The 23,958-nt window shown below is 43.1% G+C and overlaps 1 protein-coding gene across 1 annotated transcript in view; it reads right to left on the reverse strand.

Moving 5' to 3' along the window:
* Window positions 1-2,424, reverse strand: part of SCN11A (sodium voltage-gated channel alpha subunit 11) — an 89,583-nt gene extending 87,159 nt beyond the window's left edge. Inside the window, exon 1 of the mRNA XM_015459490.3 lies at window positions 2,136-2,424. The gene's annotated coding sequence lies outside the window, so the exon portion shown is untranslated. The remainder of the gene's footprint in view (window positions 1-2,135) is intronic.
* Between the last annotated feature and the right edge of the window lie 21,534 nt (window positions 2,425-23,958).

Genomic DNA, 23,958 nt, shown 5'->3' on the forward strand with positions numbered 1-23,958 from the left:
CAGCTACATAATCTTACTGTGCTGGCCATCTTAATTTGCTCTACAGGTCTCTCGCCATCCTTTCCCACCCTACTCAATGCCCATGAGCTGATCTATCTGGAGCCCCCTCACTGGGGTCCCTTGAACTCTGGCTTCTGGTTGAGCTTGGCCAATGGGAGGCACCAGTGAGAGACCCAGAGAACAGTGGAGAATGGGGGCAGGGATTTCTTTCCCAACTCTCTCCCTGATGGCAGCATGCAGCACAGTTCCTGTCAGCTTCCCTTCTGGTTCTATCCACACAGCTTCACTTCCGGTTCTATAGTACATTCCCCTTCCCCTTCAGACGTGGAATATAATGTCACCCCATTCTCAACACACCTGAGAACAGCACTCTAACTTGTTTCTGTTACTGTAACTCTGCCTGAACTTTTATAAAATGTCTCTTCAATAAAACATCCTCAAAATGCCCAGTTTGAATGTGCTATCTGTTTCCTGCCAGGGCTTGGGCTGATAGAATCATCCATTAAAGAAAATTTAGAAAACAAGGAAATGATCACTCACAAACCAAAGCTACTGACCACATGCAAGTTTTAACATTTGGGAGGGATTTCTTTTCTGTAGTCTTCTTATGAATATATTTACATAGCGCTCATTGCGATACATATGCCATTTCACTCTGTGAATTTTTCAATTAACATGACATTTCAAACATTTTCACAATGATAGATGTCATATACTGATGTCTATCTTGTTCCAGGCAAAATTATTATCTCATTTAATCCTCAGAGCAATCTAATGAGATAAATATTATCCTTGGGGGATTTCTGAAAAGAAATATTCATCTGGAATTAAGCTGAATCCCTCTCTTAAGAGGCAGAGATTTTAACCTTACATCTTCCTTTAACTAGTGTTTCTTGCTAGTTTTGTCTAGGAGCTCGACCCTCACACTTTTCCCTAACCAGTAAGAGGAAGTCACAAAAGGATTGCAGCTGTACAACCAGAACCTTTTGCCATGGATCTGGTCCACACAATCTAAAATGCCAAAGGTCCACCCTGAGGTTAATAAGAGTCTGAGCCATGGGCTAAGCACTGTCAAACACTTTAAATAGATTATCTCTCATAATTTCCCAAGAGAGCTACAGGGTAGATACTATTATACCATCCACATTTTACAAAAGAAAACAGGACTTAGAGAAATGGAAATACTTGCCTATGATCCTGTAAGTGCTGGAGAATCTCAATTCATGCAATTCCACCTATCCGCCTACATTGTTATACCTAAGCTAAGACAGTCCAAGAAGGTGACAGAAGGAAGTCAGGAGGAAAAAGGCACACAGCTTCCAGCTGGGCTGGGTGGATGGCACCCTCACTGTGTGTGGCATTCTTCCCTGAACATCAGCCTCACTGCTACCATTCACATGTCACTCCCACAGGCATCCCACGGGCCCCACCATGACACCCTCCCACTCACCCAAGCCAGAGAGTCCAGTGGTGACTATACTCTACAGGATGCCCTTTCATCCATTTTGGGTGGTGGTCCCCATAACAAGTTCCAACTTTGGTGATGCATAAGTCATATTCATTAATGTGGGCTACAAGAATATATACATACTCTTCCTCCTTCATAGATCCCATAAGAAAATCAGAAAGAAAGCAAACATGTACAGACTTTAACACAATTTGATCTCCGTCCAAAGCCAATCCCAAGCTAGGTGCTAGCTCTTCTAAAAAAAAAACAAAAACACCCTCATGTATATCAATTTCTGATTAAGTTAACTGGCCACAGGGAATTCAGAAAATGTTTGGAGGATTTGCACCATAGCCTCAGATGGAGACCAAGACTTGAACACATCATTTCTAGAAAAGTCCAGTTTCTGACTCAAAGTCCAGGGTTGCAAGCACCTACCAGGCCAGCCAGCTGACCATCTTCTATTCCCATGCCCTCTCAGAGCACTTGAAAGGAGGAGAATCACCTGATGGACCCTATTACCTAAGCCATGTATCCTGGTACCTGGTCTCTGCCTCTGATTTGAGCAGGAAAATGTTACAGAAGACCCGTACTTCACCCTGATGAAAAAAATCAGCAAGTTCCATAGTGGCAGGTCCAGCCTTGAAAGGACAGAGGAACAGGGCTGCTCCCAGCCCGGAAGACTTACCTTCCTCCTGGTAAGGCAGCTCCAGGCAGCAGCTCCCGTGGCACCTCTTGAAGCTCTCCACAGAGCAAGTCTCTCACAGAGTCCAAGCTTCTGCTCCTGACAGTTGAAGCCCTTCTGGGAGGGGCGGCTCCAAAGCTGGGTGGAGAGCATAGAGGAAGGCGAATGGGAAGTGAGCCAAAGTGATTTTAAAGAATCGTGTAGGAAACCCTGTAACCGGAGAAGTGACTGAGATGATACTTACATTTATACTTTGGAAGCATCTGCCTTTAATCAGTGCTTAATCTAACTCTGCAGAAAGCATCATTAATAAAGAAACAGGTTGTTTTTTTTTTCCTTTGGCCTCATCCAAGTGGGTGAGAAAATATAGAAAACTCTATCTGAAAAGCCATGCTGCTTCTGCATTCAGCTTAGCTTGAAGGTCAGCTAACTTGGGGCCGTAGGGTCTCATCCCCCAGAACCTACCAAGGTCCACAATGTGAAACTGTTCACAGGGCACCCATTCAGCTCCTCCAACTTTCTCTTCTCTTGCGCCATCAACACCGGGGTTCAGAACTATGAAAATACATGCTTGCTTATGTATTTATCATAAGGGACACCAATAAGACCCCTTGGCCACCAAAGCAACTCCACAATGGACCTGTCACCAAACTCAAACTCTCCTATGTAGGTTTCTGTTTTGTTAATTCTTAGGGGAAAATGAAATCCTGCTGGGCAGTGTCATACCATAAGCTATTTTCAGCCGTTGTTACCTTTCAGAGGCCAGCTGATGGTGAACTGAGGTTAAGGACACAATATGAGTGTTTACAAGGAAGCAGGAGGTAGGAAGCAATTATTTAAAGGAGTGTTGGATTGGAATCATAGGCAGATTTTTCATCCTGCGAGAAGAGGCACTGAATTCTGGTCAAAAGAACTAGGCTCTACTATTCAAAGCTGTGTGATATTGGACAGATCACTCAATTGCTCTGAGTCCTTATTTTCTCCCTATAAAATGGGATAATCTTCCAAATCTTCTTAGCCTCAGGAAGCAAATGTGATTGTATCTGTGAAAACACTCTGCAAACACTAGATATAATATCTTAATTTAAGAGAGAACAGTCCTGGTTGTTTTTCTCCCCCTACTGCCTCAACACCTAGACCCCATGGAGAGGATGAAATTGCACATGTGGGATGAGATTAGCACCAGGCCCGGCACAGTGTATATGACCGTTTTAAACCCTTGTCTGATTTTAGGGTGACTCTCAGAGTAAGAGAAGATCAAAGAATAAGAAGCGCTCAGAGTTAATGAGCATTTTTTACATGGACAGAAATGTGTGCATTTGAAGAGGTAAAGGAGGCCTGTAAATCCATTATCTTAAGAGGCCCTGGCCTTTTTAATATAAACTCTTTGCAAATATTATTTTCCTAAGCTATTAAGTCAGATTCAGACTTCCCACTCTGAAGTTTCAAAGAATCTTTCTAGCTCCATCTCCAAGGAAGTGAAAATTATTCCAGGGGTAAGGACTTAATTGACTAAGAGTACTGCACAAACACAGGCCGCCCAAGCAGCATGCGGCTTGCATTCAGGACTTCCCCCAGACTCACCTTCCCTATGGGGAACTTAGGGAAGACATACATGCATTTGAAAAATTGAGCAGAGGGACTTCCCTGTTGGTCCAGTGGTTGAGACCCCACACTTCCTTGTAACATGAGATGCCAATGCAAGAGCACTCACATTTGCATACCTCGAACCATATAGCATCGTCACCTTCCTCAAGTGCTAGTAGGCAGCAAGACCTTGCCAGTTTCAGTCCGACCATCTGATAAGGTGATCCACTTCAGCATCAGTGGTCAAGTATGGTGCATCTGCTTTAGCAGCAACCATGCCTCCCATCTGCTGATTTCGCAAAGATGACATTGAACCTCCACTATTTCAGAGTACTTGGAAATACTATAATGAGATGTGGGCCCTTGAGCAGTCTGCAGTCTCTTTATGAGAAAGAGACTTCATGTGTTCAAAGAACTACAAAACAAGAATGGGAACATCAAAGGTCAGCAAGCAAGATGCAAACAAAGGCCTTCAAAGCATAGAACAGAGAGTAACTCATTCTGGGAAGGCTTCCAAGAAGAGGTGGGATTTGAACAGAAGCTCAGAAAATGAGTAAGAACTCAATATTTAGCGAAAGTAAGGATGGGCTTTTCGGGAAAAGCATAAGCCAGGTCACACCAGCCTGGAAAGATAAGACTGTGTAGAGAATCTCAAGTGGTTCCATGGGGATAGCTGAGGGGGAGGCTGAGATGAAGGGATGCTTTGCATGGCCTTGCACACCACTTCGATATTGCCAAGCTTGAACAGGAACTTGTTTTAGCCAAAGGCACAGCTCTGGCACTGTCTTATGCTTCTGATTATTTTATGTATAACCACCAAGTCCTTTGTTTCCCTAACATGCACCACTGCTATCTCACTGACAATAAGATATCCATGTAAATGAGTGATGCTGAGAGTGTGATGTCCAGCACAGCAGAAGGTAAGAGCAGTCAAAGGGAACAGAATATTTTGTGGGGAAACTTAAAATGAGCAAACCAAGGAGAACTGGTTGTGACTAATTCTGGGAACACACATCTTAGGAAGTCCAGAATCCATTTCCAAGGATGTACTTACCTTTAAGGTCCTAAGGGAGATTCCCAGATATATCCCTACAGAAAACACGCTTGTTGAAGACATAGTTTCATGATCTTATTCACTGTTATGGCCATATTCTTAAAACTGTATATATTTACTAGGTGCTTAATAATTATTTGCAAATGAATAAGAGAACTACTAACCTCACAGTCCTTTCTGAAACCCAATACAGGCTCCTCAGTCCTATCAATCTGGCTCTGATGTGTCTGGCTCTGTACGATCTTGCTCTTCCTTTCTAGCCTTCATTCTCAGAGGTAAAGCCCTTCTAACCTCTCACTGGACTGTTGTAATGGCCTTCCCAATGAACAGTCTGCTCCTGCCCCTTCCTGGGAGACTGCCCCATGTACTGACTACTCCTGCTCCAGCCACATCCCTCTTCTTTGCCCCCTGCCTCACCCAGAGTATTGCTAAAGCTGCCCTCCTCTTGCCTTTCTTCCTGCCCCTTTCCCCAGTCCCTCCATTTCTCAATTCCTGCTGCTTCCATGAAGTTTTCATGACCATGCCATCTCTCTGTGAGCCTCCTCTACATGATTAGTCATCAATATTCCAATAGCACAGTACATCACCTTTGTGATTGGCTCCACACCATTTCAAGATTATTTTAGATACTACCTTTGTGTTTTAGTTTGTTTTAGTTCCTCCAAAAGCATTAGACAAGTCCTTCAGTGAAAGAATTTGTTTGGGAGGTGGATCACAGGAAACATGCATGAAGGAAAGAGAAATGGAAGGCTAAGAAGGAGGAAAAGCCAATAAAGGGTGTTCACTTCAGCTGATATGGCAGATTGGAGGCTCAGCCTCTCTCAGGAGTTTCTGAGGAAATGCAGAATTTATTTGAGAATTATGAAGCTGGGCATTTGTCCTCTGGCTTATATCCCTTAGAGGCTGAGGGTTGCCCACAGGGACATTATGATAATCAGCCTCCAAAATGGCCTCAGTGACCCTTACCTCTGATATTCACATTCTTACGTGGTCCTATCCCAAATTGAACAGGTATAACCAACACGATATTGCAGAAGTGACAGTGTGTAATTTCTGAGTCTCAATCACATAAGGTAATGCGGCTTCTCCCTGGTCTCTTGGACTGCTCTTCTGCAGAGAGCCAACAGCCACCGTGCTGTGAAGACACTCAATCAGCCCTGTGGAGACTCCACATGGGAAGGAACTGAGGTGTCTTGCCAATAACCGGCACGAACTTATCAGCCATGAGAGTAAGCCATCTTGGAAGTAGATCCTCCAGTCTCTGTTGAGGTTAATTTCTCTCTGACCTCCAGTCTCTGGGTTATGCTTGCTCATGGGCCGAGAGAGCTCCTGTGGCAAACCACTGAGACAGAAAAGCCAAAAGAAGCAAGAGAGACCACTGAGGTGGGATGCTGTTAGAGCACAGGAGCCGTCCACCACATATTAGCTGAAATCGGAGGTAGTCTGAGGGAGTGTAGCATGGGTACCGAGAGCATCTGCTGGGCTTGAAAACTTGCTAAAAGATGGTTCCTGTGTATTCTTCTGTCATCTCAACAAGGTTTGCCAAATGGTTACATACATGTAGGCTGTGAGCAAGGCTTCAGTGTCCAGCTCATGAGATCTCCTGCAACACACAGCAAAAACTACTCCATCCTCTAACTCCTATTATTCACTTCTTATACCTATATTTAGCACTTAGCTCACTGCTTCCATTTTCTGATATGCATTATTGAAGATTATTTTGGTTGCAAGTAAGGAAATCCTAACCCTAGTATATTGTATAAGCAAAAAAAAAGAGAAAGAGATTTTATTGGTAAGGAATGGGAATGTCATACAGAATCCAAGGGAAGAGAAGCTACTGACTCTCATGGAATAGAACCACAGACTGAATGAAGACCTGCAGGATATTCAGGAGGTTCTGCTTCTCCTCATCTCTTGGTTCTGTTACTGTTCCCCAGGCTCTTTGCTCTCCTATCTTACTGTACACTGGCTTTCTCTGGTCCTAGCTGAGTTGACATAAAATGTTGTTGTTGTTTGATCACTAAGTCAAATCCAACCTTTTGTGACCCCATGAACTGCAGCACGCCAGGCTCTTCTGTCCTCCACTATCTCCTGGAGTTTACTCAAATTCATGTCCATTGAGTCAGTGATGCTATCTAACCATCTCATCCTTTGCTGTCCCCTTCTCCTTTGGCCTTCAGTTTTTCCAAGCATTGGGGTCTTTTCCAGTGAGTCGGCTCTTCACATCAGGTGGCCAAAGTATTGCAGCTTCAGCTTCAGCATCAGTCCTTCTAATGAATATTCAGAGTTAATTTCCTTTAGGATTGGCTGATTTGATCTTCTTGCTGTCTAAGGGACTCTCAAGAGTCTTCTCCAGCACCACAATTTAAAAGCATCAGTTCTTCTGTACACAGCCTTCTGAGTCCAGCTCTCACATCTGTACATGACTACTGGAAAAACCACACCTTTGAGTAAATGGACCTTTGCCAGCAAAGTGATGTCCCTGCTTTTTAAAATGCTGCCTAGGTTTATCACAGTTTTCCTTCCAAAGAGCATATATCTTTTAATTTCATGGCTGTAGTAATTGTCTACAGTGATTTTGGAACCCAAGAAAATAAAAATCTGTCACTCCTTCCACTTATTCCCCTTCTATTTCCATGAAGTGATGGGACTGGATACCATGATCTTTTTTGAATGCTGAGTTTTAAGCCAGCTTTTTCACTCTCCTCTTTCACCCTCATAAAGAGGCTCTTTAGTTCCTCTTCACTTTATGCCGTTAAAGTGGTATCATCTGCATATCTGAAGTTGTTGATATTTCTCCTGGCAATCTTGATTCCAGTTTGTGCTTCATCCAGCCTGACATTTCACATGATGTACTCAGCATTGAAGTTAAATAAGCAGAGTGACAATAATACAGCCTTGTCATACTCCTTTCCCAATTTGGAACCAGTCAGTTGCTCCATGTCTGGTTTCTGACTGTTGCTTCTTTCTTGACCCTCATACAGGCTTCTCAGGAGACAAGTAGGAGGTCTGGTACTCCCTTCTCTTTAAGAATTTTCCACAGTTTGTTATGAGACACACAAAGGCTTTTGTGCAGTCAGTGAAGAAGAAGTAGATGCTTTTCTGGAATTCCCTTGCTTTCTCCAGGATCCAATGAATGTTGACAATTTGATCTCTGGTTCCTCTGCCTTTTCTAAACCCAGCCTATACATCTGGAAGTTCTCAGTTCACATGGTTCTAAAGCCTAGCTTGAAGGATTTTGAGCATAACCTTACTAGCATGTGATATGAGTGCAACCATATGGTAGTTGGAACATTCTTTGGCATTGCCCTTCTTTGGGATTGGAATGAGAACTAACTTTTTCCAGTCCTGTGGCCACTGCTGAGTTTTCCAAATTTGCTGACATATTGAGTGAAGCACTTTAACAGCATCACCTTTTAGGATTTTAAAAAGCTCAGCTGGAATTCCATTACTTCCCCTAATTTTGTTCATAGCAATGCTCCCTAAGGCCCACTTGACTTCACACTCCAGGATGTCCAGCTCTAGGTGAGTGACCACACCATTGTGGTTATCCAGGTCATTAAAACCTTTTTTATGTAGTTCTTCTGTGTATTCTTGCCACCTCTTCTTAAACTCTTCTGCTTCTCTTAGGTCCTTACCATTATTGTCCTTTATCGTGCACATCCTTGCATGAAATGTTCCCTTGATATCTGCAATTATCTTGAAGAGATCTGTGGTCTTTCCTATTTTGCTGTTTTCCTCTATCTCTTTGCATGTGATTGATTATGTTCTTTGCAGCCAAAGATGGAGAAGGTCTACACAGTCAGAAAAAAGAGAAAAAGACCTGGGCTGACTGTGGCTCAGATCATGAGCTCCTTATTGAAAAATTCAGGCTTAAACTGAAGAAAGTATGGAAAACCACTAGATCACTCAGGTACAATCTAAATCAAATCCTTATAATAATTATGTGATCAATGTCTTTGTAAAATTTCTCTGAGCCTCAGTTGCTTCATCCATAAACACCTGGATATACAGTGATAACACCTATTGTACAGGAACCCATGAAATTTAAATGATTGGGGATAACACTTTGCAGGGTACAAGCTAAAATAAATGTTTGTGCCTGAGGCAAGAGGCAGTGTTTACATACGTGACCTTCCACTGTGTACCACGTTCCTGCCCCTCACATGGATACAAATACACACACATTTCAAACTCTTTATACTCACCACACTCCCAGTTACATTTAGGCCCCAGGAGGTAGTAGCTACTGAGGATTGCTGACTTAATTGTGCAGGAGGGAGGGGGAAGAGGTGGTGGGAAGGAAGGAGTGAAGGAACAAGGCAGGCAGATAGGCATGCTGCCAGCCTGAGGCTGGGATAGGTGGCCAAGTCTATATGGAAGCCCAGTGAAGGGACTGGCTGGAAGTCAAAAAGGATATAATTAACTTAAGAATTGCAATAAACTTGTAGCCACACTTAATAGGTTTCAAATATTTTCTCAATTTACCCTGGCTTCATTCTTCTCAGTTTGGTCTTGTTAGAGAGGAAGGGAAGAAAAAAGGCTAGGCAAAGTCTTAAAGTGACAGCACCATCAAGCTTATAAAAGGAAAGAACGGGTCTAGGCTTTGAACAAAAGCCCAATGGCCTGCATGGCATCAGATATCTGCACAGTCACTCCTTGGGGAATGCAGAGGAAAGGAATTGAGCTGCAGTGACAGGAAGAAACACAGCTGACCTGACTGTGCAGCTGCCTTCCCAACCCTCTCCCTTACCATCCTCCCTTCCTTCCCCCACCCCGCAACCCCTCCCCACCATCCCTGGAAGGCTGAAGGTGGTCCAGGGGCTGTAGTTCAGTATCCCTGAGATGACATTTCAGCTTTTTTTTTTTTTCTGCTTTTTCCTGACTACGCATAAAGTGGATGTTGGTATTTCTAGAGCAAATTTAAAGGCATCTGGAAATGAATTCACAATGTATATAGAAGAGAGACAATATCCACTAAGTTTTAAGTTCAGAAACAGAATGGCTGTCACATTAGACATAGGAAGACCTTCCTCCTCAGTTTACCACGCGGCCTCGGGTTAACTGTTTCATGTCAAAATCTACACTGGATGAGACTCAGTTCTCCTTCTAAAATCCCAAGCACAGAAGCTCACTGGCTACCTCTGTATAAAGTGGCCCAACCAAACTCCGCAGGCATGCTTGCCCCTGTGGCCATCCGTTACCGTTAAAAGAATGCGTCCTTTCACTGGACCACAGACGTTAGCTGCCTGTATGTACCTCTCTGTGACCTGTATCCAATCCTACTGCCCCTCACTTCCGGCCCTGGAGGATCTCCGTTGGCCTTCCCCAACTCCACTGGACTCAATTCTTTCTATTCAACTAAATTTCCTACCATCTTACCTCTCAGGAATGAGGCAAATTTCTTTTGATGCCTTGAGCATAACAGTTTCAAAGATGTCCCCCTCTTTTTTACATGCATGCCCTTGGGGTCTCACCCTCCATCTCAAGCAATCTCTCTGATTATTTTTTTAAACAAATAATATGCTATCCCCAGAAGACATTTTAGTAAAGAAGTATGTCTCCACCTCACTGGATTGCCATCATTTGGAATTAAAGACAATATTGTCTTATTTTGCTTGCTCTCAATTTCATAAATTAAAATGAAATCTTAGGGAATATCCCCCCCCCCACCTCCGAGGTCTCATTTTTAAGACATTTTAGCCTGGAGACACTTTGAAGTGAGCATGTGAGGACAGGTTCCTAGATGCCTAGACAGTCAGACCATGGGGTCCCTGTATCTTCTCCCTCCAGGATGATCAGTGCCTTGGGCAGTCAAACCTGTTAGCACTTTGGCTCCTTGAGAGGCCAGTAAGACTCCTCGCCCAATATACTGATTCCTTCTGAGAAGGGGTTAGAGGCCCTGGGCTGTGTACTCCTGGACCAGGGGACCCGCAACATGGCCCCAGAGCCCTGGGACCTTGCTCGAGAGGAGGGTGCTCCCTCAGACCCTCCGAAGGTCCAGCTTCCCATCCTTAGTCCCATCTTCCACCATCAGGGAGCCAAACAGACCTCAGGTACGGACAGATCTGCTCTCAGGGCCTCTGTCAGGGGCCTAGGGTCTCACAGCCTCAGTGACTCAAAACTATGGCCCCTGCTGCCCCAGCTCTGTTATTACCACCCTGGTCCCAAGTCCAGAAACACAAGGGTCTCATGAGAGTCCCTGAGAGCCAAGGTGTTCATTCCTCAACATACTCACTCACTCATATACACATACACAGCCCAACAGAGTACAGCCATCAAAGTAAATAGACCAAGAAAACCTAAGACTTCACTGGGGCCACTGTCTGATTTCTTCTGTAAGGGGCTCTCTACACCCTAGAAACCACAGGGTTAAGAAAAAGAGGCTTACAGACCAGGTGATTTCATAGAAGAGACCAACTAGCAAGCAGGCAGACAAAAGACCAAGCGCTAGGCTGGCTAAGGTTCACCTCCCTGACCTCACCTGCCCTCACCCCAGTTTTTGCCCAAATTCACACCTGTGCCCACCTCCAGCCCCTGTGTGAGCTGCCCTCTCCTCTACTTTCTCCCCAAATCCCCACCAACATTCCGAACTGGTTTCAGTCCTTTCCTCCAGGGAGCTTTCCTTATAGCAAGGCCTTACTTGGCTGACACTGACAAATTCTGTCCCCTCCTCTGACCACTTCATGTTGGATGAGCCTCACCCCACCCCAGTTAGGTTGAAAGCCAGTCCAGGGCAATGACTGTATCCTTTTCCCTTGCATCTCTCAGCACCCAGCCTGGAGTTCACGCTCACATATTAACACTCAAGTTCTCTGTTAAATGGGACAAGGATGCTAGATGACAGGTGGCTCAGCTGCTCCCAGAAAGACACTGGTGCTTCAGAGCTCAAGGAAGGCAGGAGGAGGGAGGGAGAGTGGGAGCGAGGGAGGGAAAGCATGCACTAAAAGCTTATGGAATACACTAAAGAGCTGAGCACCAGAACAAAGACTCATTTAAAAGGGCAAAGGAAACACTAGATGGCTGTTAATGGTGAACTGAACATGATAAATTATTACTTAAATCACTTGGTTTCACTCCTTGTTGTTATGCACAGTTAATTGGAGGAAACAAAATGCTGGGCCTGGGATGGGGAGGGGAGGTGGGAGTAGTCTCCAGCTTGTAGCTTCCCCAGGACCACAGAGCCATCATGCAGAGATGACTGGGCCAGCCTCCCTCCCCAGCATCCCTCGGTGGCGGGGTCCCATCACCCACACTCTGAGGCTCCTTTGGCTCAGGCAGTTGGCAGCCAGGTGGCTAAGAAAGAGAGTCAAAAGGCTGGGCTGAGTGACAGGAAATCACTTGATGATGCCCTGGGCTCTGAACACTAACCCTGCCCCTGCTGGGCCCCACTCAGACATCTCGCACCCTGAAGAAAGCCCAGTGGCCTCAACAGCAGATTTAATTGCTATTCAAGAACCTGGATTTTGATTCTTTTTTTCTTCTGTTTCTATTCTATTCATTATATTCCTGAGTTCTATTCATTACATTCCTGAGCTCCTATGAAATTATAAAGCACTTAGACCCAGAAATGAGTAAGACATAACTTCTACCTTCACTCAGTTGGGAGTGCAGATGCAAGCATATTGAATTCATTGTCGACTGCATAGACCAGAAAAAAAAAGTTTCTAACACTTAAGACAAAGAATGTGTTAGAGTCTGGGAATAAATTAATAATTGCATAGAGAAAGGGAGAAGAGGCAGACAATGTAAGTCTGATAACACCAAAATCAAAGAAAGAAATTTAGAAACAATACAGATCTGCCATAGAACAGAATTTCACAAGTAATGTTTATATGACAATTAATAGCAAGGCCTAGAGAGTTATAGTTACATGATATGGCACACAATGCTCAAATGTGGAAATTTACATCTATAAGACAAATTAACAAACATTGTGCTGTGCTTAGTCACTCAGTCATGTCCGACTTTTTGCAACCCCATGGACTGCAGTCCCCCAGGCTCCTCTGTCCACAGGGACTCTCCAGGCAAGAATACTGGAGTGGGTTGCCATGCCTTTCTCCAGGGGATCTTCCCAACCCTGGAATTGAACCTGGGTCTCCTGCACTGCAAGCAGATTCTTTACCAGCTGAGGGTTAGCAAAAGATATTTTTATGATACAGAAATAAAAGGAGTTGTAAGACATAGCACAGGTGTAAGTTTGAAGACCATGTTCTTTTTCCTAATTTAAATTTATATTTATGTTTAAACATTATTCTCATCCTTCAGTTTTATCACAAGAAAAAGTTAGTTGCTATACTCCTTTCCATGAAACTTTGTGTAAATAAATATAATCTCAAGAGAAAAAACTTTCTCACATGCTTGTTAATTAGAGGCTCACAGGTTCTATTTGAAGTCAGGAGTCACTACTAAATATATATATGTGTGTGTGTGTGTATATATGTGTGTGTGTGTATATATATATATATATATAATGGTTTTTATATAAAGAAAATGTGAAGCTTGAAGAGGACTCTGGAATGACATAGAGAGTTAAATACCCTATATAATTTTGCAGCTGAAACAATTAAAATACTAGATAAAATATTAAAAGATGAAAAATTAAAACATTTAAAAGATCTGAGGATGCTATAAATAAAGAGAAAACAGAAACCCCTGGATGAAAGAGAGTGTTGGAATGACCTTTATTTAAACAACATTTGCCACACCCTCAAGACCATAATTATGCTGCCTTTTAAATGGCTGCACAGAGTGTGGAGCAGGACAGACAGTCTGGAGGTCTCTAAAGTGGGATATTTAAGAGGAGTGCACTGTGTAAAACTGAAGCACCAAAGAGCTACACCCAAAAAGGTGAACAAGAAATAAAACTGTCTCTTGAAGGAGGCTAGCAAAAACAACACAAATCATTTCTGGAGAAGTTTCACTCTGATCCAGGTCTTAAGCAACTCCCACAAATAAAGCTTTAATAGAAATTAGCAGTTCACAATCAAAATCACAAACATCAGAAGAAGTAAGTCACTGTCAGTGAGACCCAGAAAAAGCAGTGGATAACACAAAGATTTTAGGTAGCAGAATTATCAGACAGAAAATTTAAGAACCAACAGGGAAAAAATATCAGGAAACAAGAGAGTGTAAAGAATGATCTTGGCAAACTTTTAAATGAACAAAATAGAATGTCTACAAATTAAAATATTTAGCAACTACAAGTAGAAATGCAATGTGCAAGTTAAACAGCAGATTAGACACATAGGCAGAGAAAATTTTAAAGCTGGAAGATAAATATAAAGAACTTAAACAAAAATGCAGCAAAAGAACTCAAAATTCTGCAAAATAAGTAAGAGGGGTTGGGAAACATGGAGGACAGATCAAGAGAGCCTAATGTCAGTTCAATTAAATGGGCATCTAAGAATACACAGAAGAACTGTACAAAAAAGATCTTCACGACCCAGATAATCACGATGGTGTGAACACTTACCTAGAGCCACACATCCTGGGATGCGAAGTCAAGTGGGCTTTAGGAAGCATCACTACTAACAAAGCTAGTGGAGGTGATGGAATTCTAGCTGAGCTATTTCAAATCCTAAAAGATGATGCTGTGAAAGTGCTGCACACAATATGCCAGCAAATTTGGAAAACTCAGCAGTGGCCACAGGACTGGAAAAGGTCAGTTTTCATTACAAACCCAAAGAAAGTCAGTACAAACTACTGCACAATTGCACTCATCTCACACACTACCAAAGTAATGCTCAAAATTCTCCAAGCCAGGCTTTGGCAGTACATGAACCATGAATTTCCAGATGTTCAAGCTGGTTTTAGAAAAGGCAGAGGAACCAGAGATCAAATTGCCAACATCCATTGAATCATCAGAAAAGCAAGAGAGTTTCAGAAAAACATCCATTTCTGCTTTATTGACTATGCCAAAGCCTTTGACTGTCTGGATCACAATGAACTGTGGAAAATTCTGAAAGAGATGGGAAGACACTGACCTGCCTTTTGAGAAATCTGAATGCAGGTCAAGAAGCAACAGTTAGAACTGGACATGGCACAACAGACTGGTTCCAAATTGGGAAAGGAGTATGTCAAGGCTGTATATTGTCATCCTGCTTATTTAACTTATATGCAGGGTACATCATGAGAAACACTGGGCTGGATTAAGCACAAGATGGAATCAAGATTGCTGGGAGAAATATGAATAACCTCAGATATGCAGATGACACCACCCTTATGGCAGAAAGTGAAGAGGAACTAAAGAGCCTCTTGATGAAAGTGAAAGAGGGAAGTGAAGTTGGCTTAAAACTCAACATTCAGAAAACTAAGATTATGGCATCCAGTCCTATCACCTCATGGCAAATAGAGGGGGAAACAGTGGCTGACTTTATTTTTCTGGGCTCCAAAATCATTGCAGATGGTGACTGCAGCCATGAAATTAAAAGACGCTTACTCCTTGGAAGGAAAGTTTTGACCAACCTAGACAGCATATTAAAAAGCAGAGACACTACTTTGCCAACAAAGGTCCATCTAGTCAAAGCTATGGTTTTTCCAGTAGTCATGTATGGATGTGAGAGTTGGACTGTGAAGAAAGCTGAGCACTGAAGAATTGATGCTTTTGAACCATGGTGTTAGAAAAGACTCTTGAGAGTCCCTTGGACTGCAAGGAGATCCAACCAGTCCATCCTAAAGGAGATCAGTCCTGGGTGTTCACTGGAAGGACTGATGTTGAAGCTGAAACTCCAATACTTTGGCCACCTGATGAGAAGAGCTGACTCATTGGAAAAGACCCTGATGCTGAGAAAGATTGAGGGCAGGAGGAGAAGGGGATAACAGAGGATGAGTTGGTTGGATGGCATCACCGACTCATGGACATGAGTTTGGGTAGACTTTGGGAGTTGGTGATGGACAGGGAGGCCTGGTGTGCTGCAGTCCATGGGGTCGCAAAGAGTCAGACATGACTGAGCGACTAAACTGAACTGAACGTATTTCCATATCTTGGCTATTGTAAAAAAAATATATCATCTTTTAAACATAAAGTTACATATTGTTAAGTATTTACATTTTTGTGAGGCCAATCTGGAGAACTCTTTTCATCGTGTAAAACTGAAATTCTATACCCATTAAACAACTCAGTATTCTACCCTTCCCCTGGCCCCGGCCATCCCACTTTCTCTTTCTGAATTCACTATTCACGGGTACCTTATATAAGTGGAATAATAAAGTATTCGTCATTTTGTGACTGGCTTATTTCATTTTGCATATTGTTCAACAGGGGCTTCCCAGGTGGTGCAAGGGGGTAAAGAACTGCCTGCCAGTGCAGAAGACACAGGAGACGCTGGTTCAGTCCCTGAGTTGGGAAGATCCCCTGGAGGAGGGCATGGCAATCCACTCCAGTGTTCTTGCCTAGAGAATCCCATGGACAGAGGAACCTGGTGGGCTATTTCTCAGTCATAAAAAAGAATAAGATTCTGCCATTTGCAACAACATGAATAGATCTTGAAGGTATTATCTCCTAGTGAAAAAGGTCAGATGGAGAAAGACAAATTTCATATGATTTCATTCATATGTGGAATCTAAGAAAACAAAAGAACAAATAAAACAAAACTTGTAGATACAGAGAACATATTAGTAGTAACCTGACACCACCCTTATGGCAGAAAGTGGAGAACTAAAGAGCCTCTTGATGAAAGTGAAAGAGGAGAGTGAAAAAGTTGGCTTAAAAGTCAGCATTCAGAAAACTAAGATCATGGTATCCAGTCCCATCACTTCACGGCAAATAGATGGGGAAACAACGGAAACAGTGACAGACTGTTTTTTAGGGGGCTCCAAAATCACTGCAGATGGTGACTGCAGTCATGAAATTAAAAGATACTTGCTTCTTGGAAGGAAAGCTATGACCAACCTAGACAGTATATTAAAAAGAAGAGATATCACTTTGCCAACAAAGGTCCATCTAGTCAAAGCTATGGTTTTTCCAGTAGTCATGTATGGATGTGAGAGTTGGACTATAAAGAAAGCGGAGCACTGAAGAATTGATGCTTTTGAACTGTGGTGTCGGAGAAGATTCTTGAGAGTCCCTTGGAATACAAGGAGATCCAACCAGTCCATCCTAAAGGAAATTGGTCCTGAATATTCATTGGAAGGACTGATGGTGAAGCTAAAACTCCAATACTTTGGCCATCTGATGCAAAGAATTGACTCATTTGAAAAGACCGTGATGCTGGGAAAGATTGAAGGTGGGGGGAGAAGGGGACAACAGAGGATGAGAAGGTTGGATGGCATCACCGATGTGATGTACATGAGTTTGAGTAAGCTCTGGGAGTTGATGGTGGACAGGGAAGCCTGGTGTGCTGTAGTCCATGGTGCTCAGAGTCGGACACAACTGAGCGACTGAACTGAACTGAGAGGAAGGGGTATAATGAATAAAATGGGTGAACTGTATGGTGATGGGTGGTAACTAGACTTGTGATCAGCATCCACACTCCTTCCATGAGAGTTGATTCCACTCCATGTTTGCAATTCTTGCCATTTCTGCCTACCACCTGTATGACTATTACTATTTTTATTTAAATCAAGTCAATTTTTAATTTTAAATATATATATATTTTAAATCTTTACTCATTAAAAATTAATAATACTTGCCATAAATAGAAAGTAATCCTTAAAGCAATACAGCGAAGACAACATGATGTGATTAGACTTTAAACATGATAAAAGAAAGTGAAAGTGAAGTTGCTCACTCATGTCCGACTCTTTGTGACCTCATGGGAGTAGCCTGCACCAGGCTCCTCCATCCATGGGATTTTCTAGGCAAGAGTACTGGAGTGGGTTGCCATTTCCTTCTCTAGGGAATCTTCCCAACCCAGGGATCGAACCCAGGCCTCCGGCATTGTAGACAGACGGTTTACCGTCTGGGCCACCGGGCCTCTTACCATGGCTCACAGACTCAGAATGGTCTGGCCCTGCCCACTGCAGCTGCCTGCTCCTTCTTTCTCCCCCTTGCCCTTTCCACCCTGGCCACAACAGCTTTCTCTCTGTCCTTAGTGCGCTCAATGCCTCCTGTGGCCACAAGGTATTCGCACATGCTGTCCTCTCTGATCCCCCGACCCTCTTCCTCAGCCTCTTAGCTCACGTAAACTCCTTCCAGCCTTTCAAATATCCGTGCAAGAAATTTCCTTACTTCACTGACCTCCCTGATTGGGCCAGACTCTCCCACTCTCAGGCCTTAGAGTACCATAAGTCTCCCCTTGGCACTTATGCCAAGGGCAGTTTTCCATTCATTTAAAGGATAGATTAACATCTGTCTTTTCCTCTGGATTCCATAAATCCCACCACAGCTATGACCACTCCTGGTTTTGCTTACCAATGAATTTTCAGAATAGTGCATGTTACATTGTAGGCACTCAATGGTATTTGTTGAGTAAATGAGTGGATGAATGAATGATACTCGGATTTTTGAGATATAAAGTAGTAAAGTCCTGCAATTCCTTGTGGGTGTAACTTTTCCTCATTCAACTTCTGTTTCCAGTTTGATAATGAAGCATAGGAGACACTGCAAGCTTTCTCCAGTGAGGTCAGAACTGCTTCCTGGGACCACAGAGGCACAACAGGGTATCGGCTCACAATTTTTGAGAATCAGAGCTTTCTGAACCTTATAGTCCTTCAGACACTGCTATTTCCATGTCCATTTTCTGCAAACCTCTGCCATGTCATTCACATGAGACCATGGCAGGCAGGGACTTCAACACATAAAAATAAATATATACCTAATAAAGTTTTAAATGGACTTCCATGAATCTTTCAATCTTCACCCTTCAGAAGACACCTCTTTGCCAATTCTGCATAGTGTTCCTCCAAAATGTCTTCTAACTTTGTTTCTCCATCTCCATTGCTAGCCCTGGTCTCATCCTCTGGCATTTGTACCATCACAATAGATGCCTCCAGCCCTTGTCTTCTCTAGTCAATCTCTACACTATCAAAAAATCATATATGGGCAGGTTGCTTCTTAGCTGAGAAAGCCAAAATCTCCCAGTTCCCTACAAAATTCTTCAAGTATTCCCAGCAAACATTTCAGATCCTCCTTAGCCTGGCCCTAACCTCACCATTCAGCCTTTTTCCTTAACAAGAAAGCTATACTGTGGTCACTCTGAGATTTGACCCAGGCCTGCAGCATGCCAGTAGCCTACTTCCAGAAGCAAAGTGGTTTTTAAAACATCTTTCCAGGAAAGGAAGTTAATGGGTGAGCAGTGCAACAAAATACCCAGAATAAGTGCTAGTAACTGTGTACAGTGATCTCAGTCATTAGCAGAAGTCAGGAGTGATAGCTACTACACAGGAGCCCAGGCAGGTCACTTCCCTCTCAAAGTATGCAGTATGGAGACTACAGACTGAACACCATAAGAAAGGCAAGAGGATAAAGAGAAATATGTGAGAGGCTTCAAGTGTCTCTGAAGGCAAGAAAGACTTGGGAGATTTTTCAAGTTTCCAGTAGGTGGCTGTGTCTAGCAGGAAGGAGCTCATGGATGAGTCAAGTCAGACCCAGAATCTTGTCCTTAGCTTTAATGGATCAGAAATAGCTCATCTATTTAACAAAATAGTCACGAACACTAACTCAGGCAGCCTCTTCCCAACATCAGGATTTCAGGGAAGCCAAATTAATAACCAGAACTTTACTCACTAGGGGTGGAAGTGAACCAAAGGATCAGGTAGTTGCAAACATTTTTTTTATAACTAAAATCTATATAAAGCCTGACATTTCTGATGCAGTTGAGAGCTGGTCTGCCTAGAACCCAGGGTGAGATATGCCAGAATGTCAGACACAGTGCCTTACTCTCCTGGCTGCAGCTGAACAACCTTGAAACGGTTTCTCGCCAGTCTTCCTTTGTCTACCCTCTCTGTGGACTTCCATCCTTCTGCCTACATCTGTTTTTGTACGTCATAGTTTCCAAGGTTACAGTTCATTTTATGTGGCTTCTTATCTTCCTCATTTGGAAAAACCCTAATTTCATCAACCTCAAGGCTTCTCTGGGGTTGGACTTTCCATCTATTATGGAAATTCTTATTATCCAGGAATGTCACTTCCTGACCTGACGGCAAATGTGAAGAGTGCAATCGTCTCCCCTTGCACTTTAATTACGTTTCCAAGAAGCAGTTCAGAAAAACAGACCTGGAAAATGGCTTGAAGTTGGCTCCAACAGGAAGTAGAGCTCTGTCAGCTGAGAAGGACTGAACAAGCAGGAACACTGGAAACCAGTGGGAGCTAGCGCCTCCTGTGCTGGGCCCTGTGGCCATGTCCTTAGTGGCTGGTCTGCAGTTTGCCTTCTGCCCTCTTCATCTGTGGCCTCTAGGTTTTGAGGTCAAGTGCCACAGTGGCAGTGCCAAGACAAAGGAGGAGGGAACAGAGCAATCCACAGGGAGAATTCCAGTCCAAAACCCAGGAGGGACAGAGAAGTGACCCCATTCAACCTGAGACGTTCAAGTGAGGGGGATGAATCTGACAGGAAAAGTGAAGTGGCATTAACTCAGAGCCACGAGAACAAGCACAGTTCAAAAATAGAGACTGAGGCCAGCACCGGGTCCTGTTTAGAGTTATTAGGGCTCCAAAGTCAAGTGTGGAGAAGGCAATGGCAACCCACTCCAGTGTTCTTGCCTGGAGAATCCCAGGGACGGCGGAGCCTGGTGGGCTGCCGTCTATGGGGTCGCACAGAGTCGGACACGACTGAAGCGACTTAGCAGCAGAGTCAGACTGACTGAAGTGACTTAGGACCCCAAAGTCAAGTGCTCATGGAGAAATGGTAGTCCTGTTGCCTGTTCTGTCGGGATCACACCTGGATCAACTCAGGGTGCAGAATTCCTGGAACCTTTAATAAGTGTAAACAACATTTTCCACAGAGCAAGAGGAAATTAGCTTCACTCTCAACAAAGTGCATAAATTGTCCTGGCCCATGAAGCATCATTTTTCTTAATGGTTTAATGGTCCCGGGTAAACAGTAGGTGAGCCCTTGACTTAAAGGGAAAAGTCAGTATGTACATACAATACAGGCTCTTGGAGTTAATAAAAGGGGTGGGAAGCTGATTCAAAGCTGCTATTCCTACATGAACTTAAAGGCAGATGAAAGAACCTTGTGGATTGTTCTACTGGAACAAACTCAAAGAAAGGTTTCATTTATCAAGGGAATCAGCAGAAACACTGCAGCATTATGTGCTTACCTACAATGTGTCATGCTGCACAATGACATATTTTAGGTGACAAGCACTGAGCACCTCTTCATGTGTTTATTAGCCATCCATATGTCTTCTTTAGAGAAAAGTCTGTTTAGGTATTCTGCCCACTTTTGATTGGGCTGTTTTTCTGATATTGAGCTGCTTGTATATTTTGGAAATTAATCCTTTTGTCAGTTGTTTCATTTGATATTATTTTCTCCCATTCTGAAGGTTGTCTTTTCACCTTGTTTCTTTTGCTGTGCAAAACCTTTTAAGTTTAATTAGGTCACACTTATTTTTTGTTTTTATTTCCATTATTCTAGGAGGTGGGTCATAAAGGATCTTGCTATGATTTATGTCATACAGTCTTCTGCCTCTGTTTTCTTCTAAGAGTTTTATAGTTTCTGGTCTTACATTTAGGTCTTTAATCCATTTCAAGTTTATCTTTGTGCAGGGTGTTAGGAAGTGTTCTAATTTCATTCTTTTACTTGTAGTTGTCCAGTTCTTCCAGCAACTCTTATTGAAGAGACTATCTTTTTCCCATTGTATATTCTTGCCTCCTTTGTCAAAGATAAGGTGCCCATAGGTGCATGGATTTATCTCTGGGTTTTCTATCTTGTTCCATTGGTCTATCCTTCTGTTTTTGTGGCAGTATCATACTATCTTAATGACTGTAGCTTCGTAGCATAGTCTAAAATTAGGTAAGTTGATTCCTCCAGCTCCATTCTTCTTTCTCAAGGTTGCTTACACTATCTGTAGGCTTTTTGTTTCCATACAAATTGTGGAATTTTTTGTTCTAGTTCTGTGAAAAATGCCATTGGTGATTTGATAGGTATTGCACTGTATCTGTAGATTGCTTTTGGTAGTACAGTCATTTTCACAACATTGATTCTTCCAACCCAGGAGCATGGAATATCCGTCCACCTGTTTATGGCATATTTGATTTCTTTTATCAGTGTCTTATAGTTTTCTGTATACAGGTCTTTTGTCTTCTTCAATTCAGTTCAGTTCAGTCACTCAGTCATGTTCGACTCTTTGCAACCTCATGGACTACAGCACACCGGGCTTCCCTGTCCATCACCAACTCCCGGAGCTTACTCAAATTCATGTCCATCATGTCGGTGATGCCATCCAACCACTTCATCCTCTGTCATCCTTCTCCTCCCACCTTCAATCTTCCCCAGCATCAGGGTCTTTTCCAATGAGTCAGTTTTTTGCATCAGGTGGCCAAAGTATTGGAGATTTAGCTTCAGCATCAGTCCTTTCAATGAATATTCAGGATCGATTTCCTTTAGGATGGACAGGATGGATCTCCTTGCAGTCCAAGGGACTCTCAAGAGTCTTCTCCAAAACCACAGTTCAAAAGCATCAATTTTTCAGTGCTCACCTTTCTTTCTAGTCCAAGTCTCACATCCATACATGACTACTGGAAAAACGATAGCTTTGACTAGATGGATATTTGTTGGTAAAATAATGTCTCTGCTTTTTAATATGCTGTCCAGGTTGGTCATAGCTTTCCTTCCAAGGAACAAGCGTTTTTTAATTTCATGGCTGCAGTCACCATCTGCAGTGATTTTGGAGCCCAGAAAATAAAGTCCGTCACTGTTTCCAGTGTTTCCCCATCTATTTGCCATGAACTGATAGGACCAGATGCCATGATCTTAGTTTTCTGAATGTTGAGTTTTAAGCCAATATTTTCACTCTCCTCTTTCACTTTCATCAAGAGGCTCTTTAGTTCTTCTTCGCTTTCTGCCATAAGGGTGGTGTCATTTTGTATCTGAGGTTATTGATATTTCTCCCAGAAATCTTGATTCCAGCCTGTGCTTAATCCAGCCAGCATTTTGCATGTTACTCTACATATAAGTTAAATAAGCAGGGTGACAATATACAGCCTTGACATACTCCTTTCCCAATTAGGAACCAGTCTGTTGTTCCATGTCCAGTTCTAACTGTTGTTTCTTGATCTGCATACAGATTTCTCAGGAGGCAGGTCAGGTGGTCTAGTATTCCCATCTCTTTAAGAATTTTCCACAGTTTGTTGTGATCTACACAGTCAAAGGCTTTGGTGTAGTCAATAAAGCAAAAGTAGATGTTTTTTCTGGAACTCTCTTGCTTTTTTGATGATCCAGTGTATGTTGTGGAGAAGGAAATGGCAACCCACTCCAGTGTTCTTGTCTAGAGAATACTGTGGACAGAGGAGCCTGGTGAGCTGCTGTCTATGGGGTCGCACAGAGTCAGACATGACTGAAGCGACTTAGCATGCATGCATGCATTGGAGAAGGCAATGGCAACCCACTCCAGTGTTCTTGCCTGGAGAATCCCAGGGACAGAGGAGTCTGGTGGGCTGCCGTCTATGGGGTCACACAGAGCCGGACACGACTGAAGCAACTTAGCAGCAGCAGCAGCAGCATTGTATGTTGGCAATTTGATCTCTGGTTCCTCTGCCTTGTCTAAATCCAGCTTGAACATCTGGAAGTTCACAGTTCATGTACTGTTGAAGCCTGAGTTGGAGAATTTTGAGCATTACTTTGCTAGCATGTGAGATGAGTATAATCGTGTGGTAGTTTGAACATTCTTTGGCATTGCCTTGAGGAGTTATGACCAACCTAGATAGCATATTAAAAAGCAGAGACATTACTTTGCCAACAAAGGTTCATCTAGTCAAGGCTATGGTTTTTCCAGTGGTCATGTATGGATGTGAGAGTTGGACTGTGAAGAAAGCTGAGCACCAAAGAATTGATGCTTTTGAACTGTGGTGTTGGAGAAGACTCTTGAGAGTCTCTTGGACTGCAAGGAGATCCAACCAGTCCATTCTAAAGGAGATCAGTCCTGGGTGTTCTTTGGAAGGAATGATGCTAATGCTGAAACTCCAGTACTTTGGCCACCTCATGCAAAGAGTTGACTCACTGGAAAAGACTGTGATGCTGGGAGGGATTGGGGGCAGGAGGAGAAGGGGATGGCAGAGGATGAGATGGCTGGATGGCATCACTG

Source organism: Bos taurus, chromosome 22, assembly GCF_002263795.3.
Source record: "Bos taurus isolate L1 Dominette 01449 registration number 42190680 breed Hereford chromosome 22, ARS-UCD2.0, whole genome shotgun sequence".
Lineage (NCBI taxonomy): Eukaryota > Metazoa > Chordata > Mammalia > Artiodactyla > Bovidae > Bos > Bos taurus.